The 22,445-nt window shown below is 34.6% G+C and overlaps 1 long non-coding RNA gene across 1 annotated transcript; it reads left to right on the forward strand.

Moving 5' to 3' along the window:
- The first annotated feature begins 176 nt into the window (after positions 1-176).
- On the forward strand, positions 177-8,312 carry LOC140327693 (uncharacterized). The gene is made up of 3 exons (XR_011920078.1): positions 177-419; positions 7,288-7,401; positions 8,206-8,312. It is a non-coding gene; the product is annotated as an uncharacterized lncRNA (long non-coding RNA).
- Positions 8,313-22,445: the final 14,133 nt, after the last annotated feature.

Genomic DNA, 22,445 nt, shown 5'->3' on the forward strand with positions numbered 1-22,445 from the left:
CTTTACGTAATTCCCTGATACTCTGCTTCTGTTTGATTGGAATATAAGCCCTTTACAAATAACAGGATTAGTGGTAGCACTAATGAATTGACAAGACAGTTATTTATAGGAAAAGGGACACCACAATAACTATCCCTTTAGTACACACTCTTAACATCAGTTAATGTAAAATAAATTGGTATGCTATGAAACCTTATCCAGGACTGATGGAGACAGTCAGGTGTGGACAGATAGATTTGAGTGTCATCAGCATACAGATGGTACTGTAAGCCAAAGGAGGATATGAGACTACCGAGAGAGGAGGTGTACAGAGAAAAGAGAAGCGGTCCAAGGACTGACCCTTGGGGAACACCAACAGGGAGGAGAGTGGGAGAGGAGGAATTACCATGGAAGGAAACTTGAAAGGAGCAGTAAGACAGGTAGGAAGCAAACCAAGAGAGAGCAGTGTCACTGATACCAATAGAGTCACGATTTTGATTAGACGGGAGTGGATTTAAATCAGGAGTGCCAAAAGCAGGGGAAAGATCTATTGTACTATTGTATCATGGTCTAACATCTAAAAAAACTAAGCAATGAACATTTGAGGAGCAAGTAAAATATCTCTATGTAGAGGTAGTCATTAAACTTGTCTTTAATTTTGTTTAATGCATCAATCGTTATTTAAAGTGACAAAAAATGAAGCTTCACTCTATTTGAAAGCTAGATTTTTATTCATGACTAAGTTTGGTTGTATCAAATATGCCAAAAAATATGCCAAAAAGTATTGGTTGTGTGTTTTGTGGGAGGAATATGTCCTACAACCCCTGCAGTATTAAAAAATCACTGTACTAAGTAGAGGTAGAGAACCAGAAATAGACAAAAATGTATTTTTTCTCTAAAATGTCTTTGCATTACCAGCATAACAGAAGTAGAATTCAAATTTAACATAGATCAATGCATCTGTGCCACTCAATTACATTTTCCAGTAGAATATTCCAGAAAAATAAATGATACATTGTACCAAACCAGTTAACATATCTTTATTATAATCACAACTCATAAAGACTTCCTATTTGTTCCATTCCTTTAACTTTGTCTTGATTATATTATATTTAAATAAATAAAATGATAGAATTATTAAAGAGTTGGAAAGTAAGCATTAGAATTATGACCAAAGAGTCTAATAGGAGAAAACAGGGTTTTCCATGTACAAAAGTAGGCAAAGAATGCTATTAGGTAATTATAATAAGACTATGTTTTATTGGCAGGGACATCACCTTTCATTTTATTACTAGAAAATGTAAAAAGTGTTTAATGTACAAAAGATTTATGTTTAGTAAATAAAAATTTTATGCAATTTTGATCTGGCACTATTTCTAAATAACTAAACATAAATGTGGTGTTTTTCAGTTACTAGAGTTAGCCTTAAGTGAGTTACTACATTTTTTTAATACTAATATTTTTTACTACTTTTTAATACTTTTTTTTTTAGAAGGAAATGTGTACAACAGAAGAGTAAAGTTGGTCCTGGAAAGCACCTATTTTTTTAAATTCAAGAATAGCTCATTCTAGCTGAATAGCTCATTCTAGCAAGAATGGCTCATCATTGATCTGGTAGATGAAAAGGATAGTAATGTTGCTACTTTTGCCAATAAGCTAAATTGTATAAGATTACTCAAATAATAATGTAGAAGAGGGTAATATTATGTGCTACGTCTGAGAAAAAGCACATATGTTAAATGGGAGAACCTGGGAATACTGATAGACGGTTAGTTTACCTGTTCAATTTATCAATTAATATGGAAATTGCAAACAGAAACACTTATATAACAAAATGGATAAAAAAGCTATATAGGGTAACATAGTACAATAATAATCATTTGAAAGGTCTTAGCAATATTATGATGTCCAGTTTGTGGAATCACGGTTTAAAAATTGATATCAGCATTTTGGTGAGGGTTCAAATGTAGACTAAACTAAAAAAAAGAATTGAAATCTTCCAAAGGATAAAATAATTTGGGCATGTTCTTTTCAGAAAAATACAGGTTGTTAATAAATATATTTAAAAATATTTGAGATCCACGGGGTAAATTAACCTATTATATTAAAGACAATACACGTAAAAAAGGAATATAAGTTACATATGGAAAAAAAACTGCCTTTAGGTAGCATTACAATATATTTGGGTAAAGCCCAACTAAACTCAAAACTGAACAATGCAAATTCTAAAGCCTTGTACAGACTTCCAATGGATGTAAGAGTATTGTTACTGAAAACAACCTTTTGTGATTGTTTCCAGTGCCAGATGAATGAACGAGTGCTGTACACACAGCGTTGTTCAATTCTATTGAGAGGGGAGGACAGGCGAGCAGCACCCTGATGGGATCTCTTCCATGGGAGGGAACAGTAGTCATTCCCGATTGTTCATTAGTTGAAGCAGACACAATCATTTGTCTTGGAAGAAAATTTCTGTTGTGTATAGTGTGTGTGTGTGAATGCAAAAAGTGTATAGAAGCAAAGTGGTGCACAGAATATCTGTTTTTTAGGCCAAATAAGCTTGTACACAGCAGTGCATCTTCTTCTTCTAATCTCCAAATTCAGCTAGTAGGAGAGTCAGTTATTTGTTACTAGGGGTGCAGTGGGGCCCCCCGCATAGGCTCTCCATGCGCGCTTGCGTGCCCCCTCTTCCTTTGTTATGTCTACACCCCTGTATGTGACCATGCAACACCACAAGTAAAAAGAACAAATACCAGGCTAAATTTCCCAGCATCTTTGTATTACAGAGAAAACCATGTATCTACATGAGAAGGGGCAGGATGTAGGTGGTATATAACTGTCTGATCTCAACCAGGAAACTAGTAGACACAATAGGTCCTGACAGGTGTACAGCTACAGACAGACAAGCTCAGCTACACAAAGTTTTTACATTTGTAAAGTTTGGATCCAAAGCTAATGTTTGTCATTGCTTCAATAATTTGTTTTTTACAAAAAAGGAGTTTAGGATTTTCTTGGTTAAATATATTAAACAAGGGAATGGTGAAAACCTCTGTTGTAATTTTCTTTTTTTTTCTATCTGTGATCTATTGGGAAGATTTCACTTTCTGTCCTCTATATACATTCATACTGTATATACAGGTGCAAATATCCAAAAACAAAAAAATACCCACTAAAAAAAGCCCCTTTTAAAAGACTTTCCTGTTGCATTCTGTTAATATTAACTTAAAATTTGAGATTTCTCCTTTCTTTTGACAGTGGTCTCCAGAACAAAAAAGGGAAAATAATTCTCCCTAGCAAGGACACTGAGAGTAATAAATACCTCTTTGGGACTCTTAACTACTCTTGCAACTTTGGATGATTAGTTTCTTCATAACATACCTGTTCAGCTATTCTTCAAAATATATATCTTACTAGATTGATGCAAGTCTTTATGTCATTTATATGTTACGCAGTACAAACAAGAAAATGGGATCAGAAAGGTCCATACACTGCATTCTTGCTTGTTAGAACTGTAAACCTTAACCCCCCACTAGTTACTAAACATAAAATTTTGGTATTTAGCAGACTAAAGGTGCGTACACACTTCCAATTTTTATCGTTCAAAACGAACGACGAACGATCGATTGGGCAAAAATCGTTCGTAAAAAAAGTAACCAACGACGCCGACGAACGAGGAAAGTCGTTGGAAACGAACGACCGGACCGGCGGATCGGATTGGACGACGATCGTTGAACATCGTTCGTGTGTACGGTCGTTCGTTGATCGTCCATGATCTGAGCATGCGTAATGAACGAACGTTCGTTCACTTTCCTGTCGTGCACATAGTTCCTCTATCGCTCAAACGATCGTATCTATTGTGTGTACAATATCTACGAACGATCGTGTCGTTATCTCTATGTGCAGGATCGGTGCTATACGATCGTTCGTAGATATCGTGCAGGATCGTTCATCGTTCGTTTTCCAACGATAATAATTGGAAGTGTGTATGTAGCTTAAGACACATTAAAAATAACTTTCTATTTGGAAGAATGAAGCTGGAAATCAATAAATGAAACTAGGGGAGAGAATGTTTCATCGCATGGGGAAGCTAGAAGTGGCATTTCATCTTCATTACCTCATGAGAACTGCAGATGATGTTTGCAGCAATATAATATGAATACAATTACCATTTTTTGATGTACAGCAATATTTTTAATTGGTTTTAGCTGTGTGGAAAACATACTCTGTAACAAGATTTGAGAGTAGAAATTGTTAGGATAAAATAAAACCATAACATTCCTGGTAATCATATAAAAAGTATGACACAGAGCAATATTAAAATACAATGGTTTCAAATTGCAATTTGTTTCTTAGGTACTAGGCAAATAGGATGAGCAGACATGTCTAAACAACCTATGTATAATGCCAGTTGGGTTCTTACTTGCAGACCTCCATATATATATATATATATATATATATATATATATATATATATATATATACATTTTGTTAAACTAAATGATCTAAAAAGTCACCAATTTTCAGATTGACAGTGGAAAACAAAGAATGAAAATCTGAAATCCTATTGGCTACTGGGGAGAAATACTTTTAGTGTGAATATACTTTGCTAAACATTATTTTTATACATTTTTACTTGACGTATTTACAGCACAAATCTATCCAAGCATTGTATTTCCGAGATTCCTGACTAATTCTATTCACAGCTGCTAAGCTGTTATTCTGCAATTTATGTGACACGTATGAGTTATTAATAAACTAACATTACTTACATCAGATATGGATTTAGCACTGCTGAGATTTTATACACAGTAATTAGATTTTCACTCATCTCACATAAGACTGAATCAAACTCAGTTTATCAGCATCACTGCTTTCATAAGTGGTCTTGGTAGTATGCTTGAGAACACAGGAACAAAGTAAAATGTTAAAATGTAATAACAACCTTGAAATATCTTTGAACAGCACTTTGTGCAGAATATCCCAATGCATAAATACTAACTTGTAACTTTTTTAAATGTACAGACCATTCCTAACTTACAAAACAAGTTCAGTATCCCTTTACAGAAGCCCCATTTAGTTCAGCCATACCAATCTCAAATTTCAAATACAATTTTGGTTTTTTTTAGGTACTGCAAAATACTACATATTTATAAAATCACATAATTTATTAACGTGCCTTTGGACATATAAAACATTTAAAAGAAAAATAATATACACGATTCATACATTCAATAATTCATCACAATGTGTTCATTTTTATATCCTTAGGCCTTTACGCGTTTCACCATTTGGCTTCATGCCATACCTATTTTATCTGTTTATGTTAAATATAATAAAAGTGCACATATATTTAGTTCTATGTATGCCCCCTGCCACTTCACCACCACCCCCAAATGTACAGGACAACATCACATGTTCCCCTATATATACTATATTACAATAATTACATAAGCACTTGGTCTTTTTATCAATTGTAGTAGTACGTAGCCTATATCGTAGCATTTGACCACATGACCAGCGACCATGGGATTCCACTACCTTTTTCTTATTTTTTTAAAGCCTTATTTCACATCTATTGAGTTAAAATTGGGTAGGAGGGTGGGCTGTGTTATGTAGTAACACAAATTCATACAAATATACAAATTTAGTTGCAAAAATTGATTTCAACACTGTTACTTCTGCAGTTTTATTAAAATAATACTTGATGATCCTGTCATGAGACTTTTTGTTTAGTTACTCCCTATTAGGGGGTAACAACTGTCTCCTAACTGTATTCCTGCATTGTTACAATGTCAGTTCACCATGGACTGATATTCAAAGTGGCTATGTCAACAAACTTGCACAGGTCTGGTCAACTGCCAAATCACATGATGCACAGCCAGCACTGGAGCACAGGTATGTAGACATAAAGGTATGAGGCTCATGGGGATCTGAAACAGTGAAATGCAGATAAGTATGAAAAAGTTGAAAATTGTATCTTATGAAAAAAACATGGTTGTTGTTTGTGATACACAGTACTTAGGTATCTATTTTTAAAGCAGTGAATATGACATTCACTACAACATTTACTGGTGGTAAGTCAGTTACTGCTTTTGAAACACGCTGACCTGGAAGATTCTCCAGCAGAGTCAGATTTAGATAAACTGTTTCATATATAGACTATAAATTAAATTACATATATTTAAAGTGTACTTTTAAAGTTTAAACTCTGTCCACAGTTTCCTATGCATTTTTTACAAAACTGTTCGTAGGACCCATTTGATTTTTGCTTGTAGGACCCATGAGAAATTTAGTAATTAGATCTCAAGGTTGTCTTGTTCTGTTGTTGAGGCATTTGTTGTGTCTGTGGAAGGAATGTTATCAACAATAGTCTACAATTCTCCAAATTTATTAAAGAAATGTTTGTATATTATATGAAAGCCCGCATTTTTTTTTAAATGTTATTTTTTATTGCAACCAAATAAATAATACAATAAATAATACAGTGGTATAAAACCAGCATGATACAACAGTACTAAATTCAGATTACAATGACAGAATTTTGAGAGATCGAAACAGAAAATATATACATCAGGTCTGTTCTCGTTACATTGTCTCACTATATGGAGATTTGTTTACTAATATAGTTCCTATCTATAAGGTTCTATTATTAGCGGAACAACATTAAAATACTTTTAGACAGTAGGCTTTCGGACAACCTGTGTGAATGTATCAAAAGAGTAGGAAATATGTTATTTTTTAAATTTATTCTGTTCTATTCTTTATTCTGTTACAGTCCTGTTTGTCTTACAAGTGCTGCTACATAAAAGTAAATTCCGATTAGATATGAATGAAATGGAATGACATCATTGACTCAGTTTTGACACAGTCATAGAATAACTACCCCGTATACTAGTATGCAGGACCAGAGTTTAAACATCTTCCAGTGAAGTAATAATAATGAAAATTAAACCAGGAAAGACAGGATCGGAGAAAGCATGCACGTTTGAAAGCAAATCTAACTTGCAACAGAGGACTTCCTGCAAACACAAACTGAATCAAATTTCCAAATACAAGTCAAGGTTCTGATTTCCATTTGCAATGAATTGCATTTGACACCCAACATTGCCATCCAAGTGTACAGGCTTTATGTCCATAAGCATAAACCCTGTTCCACATAGGATATTTTTTTTTCTGTATCACTTAAAAACCTTACACATTTCCTTTATAATCCTTTCCATCAATATGATTAATACATGAAGTGGATTGGAGAATAATAATTTATTAGACATCCATGTTTGCAACCCTTTGTTGTGTTTGATTGATTTTTAGGAGGTAAGAAACAAAACAACGGTCCTGGATTCCTGCCAAGCAACAGCAAGAGAAGCTATAACCTCTGACAGGAACGGCCTTATTATTGAGCAGTCCTGTAAAAAATGAAGAAAGGTAAAAGAAGATGAATTTAATTGTACATCGGTTGGTATTTGATGACAAAATGCAATGCAAACTGTACAACTTTACTTATTTGACTGGAGTTAGCCTGTAACAGTTATATTCTGCTTTTATTTGCATACCAAATAGCATTTACACTGAAAAACCTGTGAACTTCCTATTTCCTTATTGTTATTATTGTGGCTGTATTGTGGCTGTCATTTTACATTATGTTTCATAAGCATTCACCATAAAATACCCCATATTTACTCACCTAATTGGCTATTGCTTTTGTTGTTCTTTAGGTTTGTAAGCACATTAATATTTGGTTACCTTGTTTTTTCAATGTGGCATAGGTTTGCATTATTCAGCAAGTAGAAAATAAGCAGTTTTGTGTATTTTTTGTTACAGTATGTATTCCTAGTAATTTTCCATGAGCTGATTAGGCCCAATGGAGAGCAGTTCCCATGACAACAGTGATATGCTGATAAAGTAATTGAGTCTCATTAGTTGATATGTGATCTGGGATCTCACCATGCTACTTATATTGTTTCCACATCAGGATTAAGGGTCATTTGATTATGCAAAGGGTACTTGCACCAATGTTCCTATATTTTTGTGGGAGATTATGAAAATACAGTCACATAGTAGCCAGTTCTGTTTAGCAGCTTATTGATGTGCCCCTTGTGTTTATGTTCTAGCTACCTCTGTCTCCATGTAACAACATATAAAAGAGGAAGGACAAGCCCAACTGCAGAGAAACCCATTTATAGTAATCAGTCAGAGGTTCTCACATTTCACTTATCTTTTGTATTACAGGTAACAACCATGGTATTTGTTGGAAACACTGAAATCAATTTATCCAAATCTGGCTAATGCTGTCTATATTTTATCTTTAGTATGATTACAACAATAAAGAATTACATTTATTACATAAAACTGACTCATATTAACCAGGCTTCTTTATTCACTAATAAATTCATTTGAAAAGTGTTTTAATTTACCTAATTGATATTAAAAGATATATAAAATACACACACATATATATATATATATATATATATATATATATATATACCTATTGGTTTTGGGTTCTGCTGGACTGTATAGGTTTACAACATAATCCCAGGTGTCACAAAGATCCAAACACAGTCAAATATAGCAACATATATTCCTGTTCCCGGCTGCTAATCTGTGTAGGGTCTATGGACAGAGAGATCTCATGTCTGAATGACTTTACTTTTACTTTTTACTTTCAGGATGGGAACACAAGCTCAATTATTATTGTTGGAAACAACCTTTCATGATCATTTCCAGTGACAAAAGACTGAAAGATGAGCAAGGAAGCGTTGGACATACAGCGCCTTTCTGTTCTATGAAGAAGGGAGGGGGTAGGATGTGCACTTTCCTCTCTTCACTTATATTGCTGTAGTTTACCATCTGTCATTCAAAAATCTGTTAGGACGGATCCATGAACGGCGTCAGGCAACCTCTGTATACATGTCAGATTCTTGCTTGAGATGAGCTCAACCATTCATAATGCGCTAGATATTGGGCACCTGACTTGTACAAAGCTTTAGTCCTGGGAGAAAAGATTTAGAGAAGGAGAAGAGTAGCATGGTGCACAAACTTCAAAAAAAGGTAAGTGTTTTCTACTGACTACTGGGTGTCCTTTACTGAGGTGTACTCCAAGGGGTCCATTACCGAGGTCCTCTGTTTGGAGTCTGTCTTTGAAGTCTGTACTAGGGATCTGCCACTAAGGTCTGCTTTCAAGGGACTGTAAGTAAAGTCCAATCTGGGGCTCCAACATGAGGTCTCTACCTTGGGTCTGTCACTTTGGGGTCTCTTTAGTCTGCACTAAAGTCTGTCACTGACCATATGATCCACTGGTGTCACTATCTCTTACTCTAACTCTGTAAGTTCATCCAGGAATCATTGCATTGCATGTGCAATCAACACTGTAGAAGCTTGTAGACAGAGAGCATTTAAAATTGGCTGGAAGAGATCAGCATGAGAAAAAGGTTAAAAAAAATTTTGATTTTAAAAATGGCGATGTTTATGATACATTGCAATGTAGAAAATTTAAATGTCATCAAGTTAAATCTACTTAAATGCTAGCTAGATGATGGTAATACACAGAATGATGACATGACAAATAATCAGCTGTGAATCAATTTCAGCTAATTCATACGAATAAAGATTTGCAGACATTTTCAAAGAGTGCTAAAAATGTGTAGAAAGGTAATAACAATGTGGTAAGCTTATAGTTGAAATGTAGGCAGATATAAAATACACAACTAATGCAACCTTGTAATTAATAATATTCTATATAATTAAAAAGTTACATAGATATCTGAATTTGACTTGGTCAGCCTCTTGCAGTCCCAGTGGAGCTGAAGTGTGATAAGAATTAGTATATGGAGCCAGTTCACGTGCTAACATGGAACAGACCTAAAGCATGTGTCACAGGTTGGGGCAGGTCCAGGACAACCTTGGTTTAGAGGAAGAGGGTTTAATTATGCTGGACACCTAAGCAGGACATGTAGTGAAAGTAGGAATTACTAAAGGGGAAACATCTGGATTTAAAGCAAAACTTTCGGTAAAAAAAAAACAAAAACTGACCCTTACCTTAATAGTCCAGTAGGTCTCATGCCATCCCGTGATTCCTTCTTACCGGCAGGGACTAGTCAGCGAGCACTGCCATCTTCTTTTTTCTTCATCCGGGGTCCTTTATTTTATGGCACCCGATCTCGCACTGCACATGCATTAGATATTGCGACGAGCTTTCCTGAAACTGTAAAAAGATCTCACTGCCATGGCAGTAAAGACAGAAGGGGAGAGGTCTCCCTTTTAAAATTAAAAAACAAATGAAAAAAAAACTTATTTTTTTTATATAAAAGAGTTACACGCCCTTTTATATAATGTAAAACATTTGGGGATTAGTCTGCTTTAAGTTAAGCCTTGCTGAAAAAGTAGTCTTGTTAATTTATATTTTAATGGGTTTTTTAATTTATATGTATTTTTTCTGCTTTATTACCAATATGCCTACCCGGAATTCCATGGCAGACAGATATTGTAAATGTGTCCTGCTCTTACCTACATAACTAAGGATTGTTCATTGAGGTGACCTACAACATTGGCAATATTTGGATAACATGTCTGTGATCTGCAGTGTTAGGACCTAATGGTAGCCACAAGATGAAACATTAATGAAACAGTTAAATTAGCAAATAAATTTAGAATGTACAGGGAGTAAAAAAAAAGATTACAGCCTAAAACTTGGTATGGATTCCATGGTAGCAGTAGTTGTTTGGGAGGCATTTAATCTTCAGTAATTAGATAGATTTAATCTTGCCAAGTTTGGTTAGTGTATGAACAGTGATATACAGATATGGATATATGTTCTAGGTATACTGCTGATGCATGATTTACAGTGTTTTTAAAGCACAATTTACCAGTTCTGAAACTATATTTTTTTTTAATAAACAATAAATTTAAAAAAAGGAAATGGTATATTAAGAAAAAACAAAGTTGTAATAAAAAAAACAATCAAAAACAACTTAAATACTCAAATACATCAGGTAGACTCAAGCAACTGTGTTTCTAAAAGAACAAAATATGGGAAATGTGCAGGTATTGCAGAGAATTATTATGAGATTTTCTAAAAAAAAATGTGTTATTTCATTAAATAATAGTTATTTTTAGCTATGCCTAGTGATGTTTAAAAATCAAAGTCACATGGCTAAAATAAGATATTCATTCTTGTATAAAGCTTTGTAAAATTTTCTGCAACTGATAGCAGCCTACAGCCAGCCATTCCACTTTATCTAACGCTGTGGAAGTTATTGGAAAACAGAAGTGAAATAAAGGTAAATCATTTATAAGGCAACTTTTACCAAGTTGGCAGAATATTTTTACTTTAGTAAGTGTTCTCCTTACAGTTAAATGCTATTTAACAGTCTTCTTGTGTAATCAGTTTATAGCACCAATAGGAATGGTAGCTGTAATGAGAAAAAGAAAGAAGAGATGATTATTTTCAACAGATGTGAGTTTAGTAAATCTGTCCTTCAGGTTCGGAAATCCTGCTAACATTAAACTTCCCATTGCCATCTCGGTTCTTGTCCTTAGGCACAACTTTGTAATTTAGGTCTTAGTCCTTAGAATAGCAGTGGTTCAGGTATTTCTTTCCAGTAGAAGCTTGAAAACTCTTGAAGAAAATAAACTTATAGCTTACCTTTGTGAAATAAAGATTTTTCAGTATAGTGGAGGTAATAACAACAGCAAAGTTTGGCTTTATTGTGGTAAAATGTGAAAATGTGAAGTAATAGAACAGTCATGTGCAATATTGCTGGATTTACTTAAATTTTGCAGCTATCAGTCTAGACCAGTGTTTCTGGACCTTTTCAACATGGAGGGACCCTTGAAATAATTAAGGGAACCCCAGCTATAATTATTATATCCACAGCATATTGTACGGTAGTGCAGTGGTCAGTAGGAAGAATGTATCTTACATTGCTGATCCGAGAGGCACAAATTGCTCATTGCTCAAGGAATCCCTAGCAACCTCTGGAGGAACCCTGCTTGAGAAACGCAGGTCTAGTATGATATCCTCAGCATTTTACCTAAACAGCTACTCCCTTCCTATGCAGGTCAATATTACAGCAATTTGCAGGAAACTTCAACTGGCTTTCAATTGCTCAAATGTCCAAACATATCAAGACAACATAACACCAACAACCTGAACCTAAACTGAAACTATCGTAGAACATCATAGATTGTCTTGATCTGTTGAGCAAGTTTTGCAATCATATTACGGTTGAAATTGCCTCAAAAAATGGTGCCTGTATTAGAAGTATTAGGGCAACAGGTCTTTGGTCATTTTCTCACTCTCTGGACGCCAGACTTCAACACAACATTATGTCCCATTGCCGAATTCATGAAGACAAAGACCTCAATTCTCTTGCTTCCACTAAGTTTTCCTTTGACTGCCTTGCACTAAAAAAACTGCTATGTTATTTACATTTACTCACATTTATACAAATTCAAATTCACTTCATCAGTTGGAGTGGTCACAGGTAAGGACTTTTTTCTCATGGCTTGAACCTGCACATGTACATAAATCTGAAGGATGCTAGGGAGTATATTTATAAAATATTCCCCTATCAATTCAACATAGATTAGGCAGTTTATTCATTAGTAAGGCATTTACTATTGTCACTGATATGCTGATAATTGGTCACCTAGGTGGCGGAATGAACCTTAGTTTAACATAAATTGAAACAGTGTTTAGGGATTCGAACAGCTGTGCACAGAAATCTAGCCAAATGCATAAATGTATTTATGTATGTAAATATAGCCCTAAGGTCAAAGCACCATGCTGTCCTTGAACAAGCCAAGCAATGTAAGAATGTTCAGACTTTCACAAAGAATGTATGTTATTGCCATTGCCATTTTTCTTTGGAGAGACAAGGACTTTGGATTTGTAACACAAAGGTTCCTTCTCAGTAGAAATAGATGCACAACCTATGGCAATGACATTGCATTTACGTGGGTACTATGAATTATAAAGAGTTTCCATTTTTAAAATGCTTTAATCATTTTCTGCACCCCCTGTGCTTTATACAGTACATGCTTTAAAATATGGAATGTATGATGGCATCAACAGTGCACTATGATGCATATCATCACAGCCAATAAGTCTACATTATAAACCAGCAGAATAGTGTGGTAATGCAGGGGCATACATTAAAAACAGAAAAAAAATGTACGGTAGTTATTCCATAGCAAGAAGTGCCTGAACAAGAAACTGTTTTTGACTGGTTTAAGGTTTCATTTAAAGCATGAACTTAAACCATACTGTAAACATTTATTTTTGTTTTTTCCTTACATAATGGCAGTTACTAGTCAGTTAATTCAATTAATGTGCTATTGAAATTATTTACTTATTACCTTCTTTTGTAGCCCGTTTACCTACCTCATTTCCGTTTTAGAAGTTTAGGAATGGTTACACAAAACAACTTTTTCCAAATTAACATGCATTATCGCAACATACTAGTAGGAATAAACTCTACATCTCAACCACATCCATTTTCCTTGTCAGAGTTTCAAAGAGGGAACCCCTTACTTTATTTCTAAATGAAAAATCCTAGCAACTTTAAAAAATCATTAAAAATTCTCCCAAAAAAGTTGGATGTTTATAGCGTAAAGCAGGCCTTATAGTAAAATGAAGGGCTACATATTAGATTTAGGCTGCATTGTCCTGTAAAAACCAATATACAATTGTAATTGAAAAACTGGACTGAAAAAAAAATGTCAGAAAACATACCTAACCCTATCTGCTGCATTCCAGGACTTCATGTTACCATGCTTCTAGGATGAACCCTGGGGAAAGATGAGTACTCCAAATATCTTGAGAAGGCTCTCCAGTCCATTGGAACAGAATATTCTTATAAGTGTCCATATCACTATCAATATCATATCAGGAGAAGTGTTTTTTATGTAAACTGTCATTTTTATTATTGGTGAGCTATTTTTTTTATCTTTAGTTATGAATCAGGCAATATCTAAACTTTCTTCTTTAAAATTGATCTCACCTGGCTACACATCTAGATAGCTTTTCAAGCATCTACTGACAACAATGTCACCCTAAGAGAGATAGTAGACAATCAGTGATGTGAACACTCTTCCAAGTGCTTTCTGAGGTTAAAAGTAGAAAATAAATATTTCACACATAGCCTTTTTCAGTAGCATCAGTGCTCAGCAGAGTTGCAGAAGACCTAATTTCTTGCATACAGTATTATAATGAGACATTCTAAAACTAACAAACATAACCAAATATTATAATAATAATAGCGATAATTCAAAATAAACTGTTAACAAACCAACTCAGAAAGTGCATGTTTGTCTTTTACCATTTTAAATATATCTTGACTTGGACTTGATAATCAGTGAAGAACTCTGGGTATGTTTCCCACTGCCTAGTATATATGTAAGGCACAACAAAAACATTCTTACAATAAACTTGTTTTCTGCAAAGTTAAAAATGTATATACATCTATTAAAATTGTTTCTTAAGATGGTGTTGTTTTTTTTTTGGTGGGGGGGGTTTGTTGATTTTTGTACAATTATTAAAAATGTAGTTGTTTGCTCAGCAATATGATGTATGATAAGTAAAGGGAACAGCAGTGCTGGAAGAAATATATTTTTCCTTTTTACTTTTTATTATGATTAACCAAGAAAATTCACAGACAATCCAACAATAGAACAATAAAGAATATCACTTTACATATTTCTATTGTGGTTACCACACAACAGTACAATCAAGGATACAGAATGTTGAGATGCAAGATGAAAACATTATACACAAGCAGAAATATGATATCTGGAGAAAAGACATGCAACCCCCTCTTAAAATCCTACATAACTTTTCCAACAGAGCACTAAACAATGAAATGGTTTGACAAGTTCGGAAATAATATAGGTAGGTTTATTCACCAGTCTGGAGTAGTTTAATAAGGGGATCCATCCCCTTTCAAGGTCCAGTGTAATTACCATCTAGTGGCAGAAACAATGTTATAGTTGTGTTTTAGTTGCAACGTTGAAGGTATCCCAAATTTTGTTTTTGTGTCCCAGTTGAACGAAGCCGCTGTCCATTCCATTTTAAACAATGTTGTAGTTTGTTGAAAAGAGATTGATCATGATTAGGGAAGTAGAGAACCAGCAGTGCAGTATTGTTTTTATACCCACTACAGACAGACTACTTGTCACACTTTTAAAGAGGGCTTCGAGGGCACAGTTGCTTTCCACCCTTAGATTTTGCTTCTCCAATTCTGTCCCAGCCACTGTCAAATCACTCTGTGACACTGTCAATATCATCAGCTTCCCAAGTGCCTGTGTCAACTGACGATGGTATCTAGTTATAGGTTGAGATGCCTCCTTTTGCTTGCATGGCACTGGTGCCACTACTACTCCTGTTGGCAAAAGTTGGTGTTCTGCCACTTGGCATAGTGTCAAGTAAGTATGTTTTCATTTTTTTCACCTAGACATGGCTACCATAGGTAGACACAGATATTCTGTACACCAAGGAGGGTACTGCTGGGATAATTAGTACATTTGCAAATAATCTCTATGTCTCGGTAGCATATGACATTGTGTGGACTCAGGGGGGTGTTACAGGTTTGGGTGAAGGAGATGGCAGGGGTGTCTTGCCTGGTGTACTAAATAGGCAAGATATGGCCCTATGAGAGAAATTATTATAAATGTATTATTATAATTATATTATTATAAATTATATTATTCATATATAAATACACTGGGTCTGATTTATTAAAGCTATCCAAGGCTGGAGAGGATACACTTTCATCAGAGAAGCTGGGTGATCCAGCAAACCTGGAATGGATCTGGTCCAGGATTCACAGCATTTACTAACAAATAGCAAATAACTTTAAAGAAATCCATTCCAGGTTTGCCGGATCACTTACCTTCACTGATGAAAATGTATCCTCTCCAGCCTGGGAGAGCCTTTATTAAATCAGGGCTGCTGTGCTACAACTAGAAGCTGATAAAAGTGTAAGTTAACTGACTTAGCGTACATAGAACACTTCTCTTTGTGTCATTGTGAAAAAAACACAGCCTCAAAACAAACCATTTTGTCAATGGAAAAGCAAGTATCACTGTTGTTTTTACTAAAGGAAATTCTCAAAAAAAAAAAGTTTTGGTGGTTAGAGAGTTGTAAAGCTAATATGGGGCAGTTGAACAAAGTATTATGTGGGTTTTAACTTAATGTTTAGGTATCTTATCACACTCACGTTCATCAATTACTGAACAGAAAATCAACATAGAAGAACAATGTTGGTGTTAGGAGATAGTTACCTGGACGGTGATCCTTTGCTGTGCGCCATCGCAGTATCAAACACTGTTTATTCTGTCCAGCGATGTCATTTGCAGCAGCAAGGAGAACAAAGAGATAGCAGCAGCCCCTGCTTCCCTTTAGCTGTGCAGCAGGATGTATTTTATGGGCATCACCAGCATATACTGTGAGGCTGTGCACAGCTGAAGGGGATTTTGGAGGCCGATTAGTTTCTGATATATTCTGCACTACCATTAGCCAATGGTAACTGTGTCTTTAAAGCCTCTGTGCTCCCAGTCACCAGTGCCTGTTGTAGCAATAAGCTGGGCTAACTTGCCGCTGGTGTGTTATTCATCTGATTTACTGTTACTGACCTTATGAGTGTATGCTGCCTGGACCAACCTTTTGCCTGTGACCCTGATTCCACTTTTATCTTGTCCTTGTATACCTCATCTGGTGGACAGATTAGCTGTGTATAACCTATTACTCTGTATTTTGGACTTGTCTTGGTACTGCATCTATGAGCTCCTGGTCCTCAGTCAGCCCTTCCCCAGACACCATCCCTTGTGCAAGTCCTGGGGCCACCGTGTGCTGTGAAATGTAACCAGTCTCCCTTGCTATAGGTGAAGAGTGAGACGTTAGATTAGGGAACTGGTGTCTGGTAAGTACTGTTGCTGGATTAAGGCCCTACAGATGGGGTGTATTTCAAACTGAAATCTTATAGCCCTATTGTATTACAACAAGTCACCAAATAAATAGACAATATTTTAGTGAAACCACTTTATTTAAAATAAATGAAAATTTCTAAACATCACTGCTATCCAAGGGTTCAGAGGAGTGGAGAGCAGCTTTCAATAATGTCTCATACTCCATGGAGACCATAGCTCACATTACAAATTCTTCTCCACATCTGTCAACACTAAGCTTGAACCCATGGTTACTGTTGGATATTGTGAACAGGCATTTTACAGCAGGGTTAACAGTTATTTGGACTAAAAATATCAAAATGCATACCATGAATAAATATTAAAGGTTGAAATTACCTTAAGAATTCATTGAAGTCAGTTTTTTGTACATGGATCATGATATGCTTTAATTATGTATATATATATATATATATATTTATATATATATATATATATATATATATATATATATATATATATCATACCCAACAATAATCTGTAAACTGTAAATAAATGTAGTAAAATAGGTATATGTACTGTGTGAATTTTGTTTACAAATATCTAAAAAATCTATCAATAAACCACCTTTATAACCTTTAAAATGGGGACATTCTCAAGGTAATTACACTCTTTTTAGGGCCACTGACTGAAAAAAAAAACACCTAAACCATAGCCACATAAATATGACTGATAGTAATAGCATGAAAGTCACACTGTTGAAATGCATTAAAGAGCACTGTTGCAGAACACTAAAACCGCTTTATAGAACATATCAAAGATCACAATGACCATGACTTCTCTAAAGCTTCTGTCCTAGCAGGAGACTGAAGAATAAGTGGATTTTTACCACCTATTAGTTGCCAAGATGAGATTTTGTCCAAATGTATTATTATAACAAAGTGCATTGCCTAAAAATCATTGCATTACTGGAAGTCTGTTTCTATTAAAAATTACATAATATAAACATTTAACAGTCTACTTCTGATTTACAGAAAATGGTACATAAAAAATTGGGAAAGTCTAGTTTTATTGTGTAGATAAAACTATACTTTTTTCTAGATTTGATTCTTTCAGATTAGGAAGGGTTGGAAAATGATTTACCCTTTATTTTGCATCACTTATTCTTTATCAGCTATCAAATTATATACTGGTTTTCACTTTACAGCTATTAGTTTTTTTTGAATTTGCATTCTTGTTTCTGTACCTTTTACTCATTGCTTGTGGCCTATTTTATGTCACAGGTTTCTCATCACAAATTACCCTTTAAAATGACCGGGTAGAAACTATACATTGCAGTGATATAGAGGTCCCCTCACTGCAATGGCTCTTGTTTTTCTATGCTACAGTCTGAAAACTCTGAAGTTCTTGTACATCCTAGTTGATCACCTCCTACTTTATAATTATTTTAGTTAAACTTAAAACATATATATTGTTTTGTTTACTTTTTTTCAACAGGTGGACATTTTGAAACATTAAAGGTTGGTTGGTTGAGCAGCTGGATGACGAATCTTTGAGCTACACTAGTGTTGTAAAACCAGATTCGATAAAAATCAATCATATTTTGAGTTTGGATACATTTGTATTCTTTAAGGTATAAGGGAAATCCCTCCATTTGTATGACCTTTCTTGTTATACAATGTGGTCAGGGACTATTACTTCGGTAAAATGTGTTTGCTCTAAGCATGTTAAGACCTCTGTAACTGTTTGCTTTAAGCTGGCAAACAAGTAAATAAAGATAACTGAAAATAATTTGGAAATGAACAAGATGGTTAATAGTGATAGAGACAAATCACAGTACAAAGTGAAATACTTTTTACTGATGAACAACTATGCAGTAATTAGTAGCAGGCATTACAAACCATGTTTAATAGTAAAAACTGTAAGATTGATTAAATAAAAGAAGAACAAAGCCAATTAAACCATGTATATAGGTATCATGTAAAATGGACAACTTTTTTTTATAATTGAAAGCAGGGTAAATACAGCCTCTGAATTGCTATACCCAATACTCTAGTAAAGAGGCCCTGTCAATTTGAAAAATTGCAGATAAAATCAGAAAAGTTTTTCTTTCCATAAATTACTTTTATTTCACTTGCTATGTGTTAGAAATTTTGACTAGTAAGTCAGTATTGCATCTTCCCTCTTGAATGTCATAGTCCTTTCCTCCTCTGAGGTGGTCCAATTACCCTTCACCTTTCATGTGAGTAGAGAAGCGAGAAAAGAGGAGAGAAAAGGAATACTAGAGAGAGACACCTGAGTGACAACCTCTAGGGTAGACTATAGTCTACTGTGGCTGCTGACATTATGTTCAAGATGGAGGCACTCATATGCAGTTTTCAGGGAGTTTGGATGTCTAAATAAACCTGTCCCTTTTCCATCACGGGCATCAGCCATCTTCTTTCTTCTTTTCTTCCCTGACTCGATATTTATTTTTTTTATTTTGCCTTTCCAGGATGACATAAATCCTTTGCTTTTGTGCACTCAGTCCCAATATCAGCAGGGGAAGCCATGATGTGCAGGGCATCCTTATACCAAAGCTAACTGGTAATATTTATGGTAGAAGAGACATCACCTGTCCCTGCAAGAATGCCCTGTCTGATCCCAAATGTTTAGAAGTGGAACTTTGGTTTCACTTTAACAGGTAAATAACATGCATGCATTTTGCTAAATGCACATATTTATTTTGGTAATATTGACCAACTGCAGGAAAACAGCTAGTTTCACCTTAACTAGGTAGTCGCTCTCATGTAAACCATGATTCACTCCACTTCACTCTCTCCTTTTCTTAGCTAGAGTTTAACCAAATTAATCCCTTGTTAACCATTTAGTTTTTTCTGCCTAGATACTGTATATTTTATTTAGTATTTTTGTTTAATATGTGTTTAATAAATAAGTTAGTAATATTTCTTTTTTCTTACATTTAAATTTTTTTGACAGTTGTGTACAATACAACATTTGTGTCTGCACAAAGGTTAATCAATGTAATATAATTTGTAATGTAATTTAATTTGGTAATAGGAGTCCCCAATAATCTTTCTGTCTTGTATGCACAGAATTATTCAAACAGGAATAAAAACATCGGCACTTTCCATTTTACCAGTGGTGTTTGTGATTGATTTTTAAAACCAACATTTTTCTTTTTAAATGCTATTTTCACAATATACATCAAATGCTTTGAAAAAGATCAGATTTGTCAAGCCTAGTTGTTCCCAGCTAGTGATCATTTGAGGTATATGTTGTTTGAAATTCACTGTGACAGGCAGCAGAATGGATCTTGAAACTCTTAATAGCAGAAGAACCTATTTTAGTTACAAATTTAAACTAGGGAGATAAAAATGCCCCTTTTCTACCAAGTTTGAAAGGACTTGAACAAAATTACCAGAGTTTGAAATGTACAGTATTGTCAAATTTGAATAGCCCAAGCGGTGTACTATTCTAAATGTTAACCTTTGTGTTTTTTTTCTGATGTTCACACTGATTCTCTGTAAAGTATATAAAATATAAGAAGCACACGGATTCACTCATCCAGGGGTCTACTACCTAAACTTTTTGAAGTTGATTGACGCCCAGCGTCACTGAACCTAATTCATGTGAGCTCATCGTGTCATAACTTACTCTTGGACTCACAGAGCAAAAATTATATTGTCAGAAGGCTACACCACACCTGACACCTGCTATGAATACTTTTTGTTTTTCAAAGCTGCATGAGCATTCCTCAGGGGAGCAAATAAACGGGGTAAATGATAAGCCCAAAGTAGCGCCTTAAGTAATAAATTGCTAAAAACTGAAAAACACAGATGTTGGGTTTAATGGCATTTTATTGACTAGCTAGCTAACAGCTAATGACAAAAAAGAAGCAATAATCAGGAGAATATGTTGTAGAGTGTTTTGTAGCAGAAGAATGTGCCACATATAAATGTATTTACTCCAAAATGAACCGAGCTCTCACTTATGCAGATGCTGTGTGCACACAAGGATAATTTGGTTGTGCAAAATTATTTGTTTCAGTTGATTAATATGTTGTTTTCTCATGTTGCTTGCTTGCTTCCTTGCTTGCATGTTGGCACTTTGCTGCTGCCAGGACGTAAAGGCAAAACTGTTCTTTCTGGTCAAATGACCATCTACCTATATAAGTATTTGGTAACAGAAAACAGCAAGCAATCTTCAAACTAAAGGTCAGTGCAATAACAGAATGAAAAAGTGATAGTGTCCTAAACATTAGATTTGTTATACCTTAAATAGGAACCTGTTCTACTGTTATGCAGGATGTTGGCCAAAGCAACCAATGAAATGTTTAATTTCATGATCTAAAACACATTTAAAGAATGAAATCTTGTTGATTGCTATGAGAAATGCCAAAGTTTTTTCATCACTGTCAAAATCCTATGTAATGTTGGTGCATTTTTTGTCTGAGATTCATCATTGTGCACTGATATGCAATAAAAATGTTTGTACAGTGGTACCTTGGTATAAGTCTTTAATCCGTTCCAGATCCTTGGATTTATACCAAACAGGACTTATACCAAACACATTTTTCCCATAAGAAATAAAAGGAAATTCTTAATCCGTTCCCATAAAATAAACTCTATTGGTATTGGCATATTATACAATAATGGGGCTGTAAAAAAAATTTAAACACTGCTTAATACTAAAACACATAAATACCAAAGCAATTAGATGAAGTAAATGAAAATTTACCCTCACTTTACTTTACTGAGAAGAGTCGAGTGCCTTCTAGGATGGTGCTGAGAAGGGAGGAGGAGGAGATGTTCTGTAATTCACAGAGAGTTATAGCGCGGGGGATGTTCACTGAATGGTGGCAACTGGCGTACTGACGCTCATGGGCAGTCATGGCTTTGTCTCGAGAGAGGTAAATAAGGGTAGTGCGTGGCGTTATGACTCATTTTGACCCATACAAGTTCTAGCACAAAGGTTGTATACCAAGCAAAAGTTGGACTTATTCCAAAGCGGACTTATACCGAGGTACCATTTTATTTTATACTATACATTGTACAGTTATTTTACATAGGAGCATCCTGTATTTAATGTTCTGTAACAGAAATTTGATAATGTTAACTGATTAGAAAAAGGAGATTATCAAATGCCATTTCTAAAAATAATATACTGCTTTTATAAAAATAAACATATTCTTCTTTTACAAAGCTCATTTAGTTCTTGTATTGTTTGGATCTCTCAATTTAAAAAGAAACCATACAGTTATGGATAATTCACATTTATTTTTTAAACTACTGCTTTATTTTTTTAATCTTTCTTTTTTTTGTCTTACTATTTTGGTAAGTAGTATAAAATAGTATAACATTTACATAAAATAATTGTTTTGAAAATGTAATGCAGGGTACACTAATATATGTAATATCCAGATATTTATGATATGACATGATATGTAATATCTAGAGTATTATGACTTTTCAAAAGGGAGAGCAGTCTAAAAGCAATCTGATGAGAACAGGGATGAGAAGGAAAACTCACTATTCTAAATCATTCAGTTTGGTGTGTAAAGTTCA

The sequence above is a fragment of the Pyxicephalus adspersus genome, chromosome 3 (assembly GCF_032062135.1).
Source record: "Pyxicephalus adspersus chromosome 3, UCB_Pads_2.0, whole genome shotgun sequence".
Lineage (NCBI taxonomy): Eukaryota > Metazoa > Chordata > Amphibia > Anura > Pyxicephalidae > Pyxicephalus > Pyxicephalus adspersus.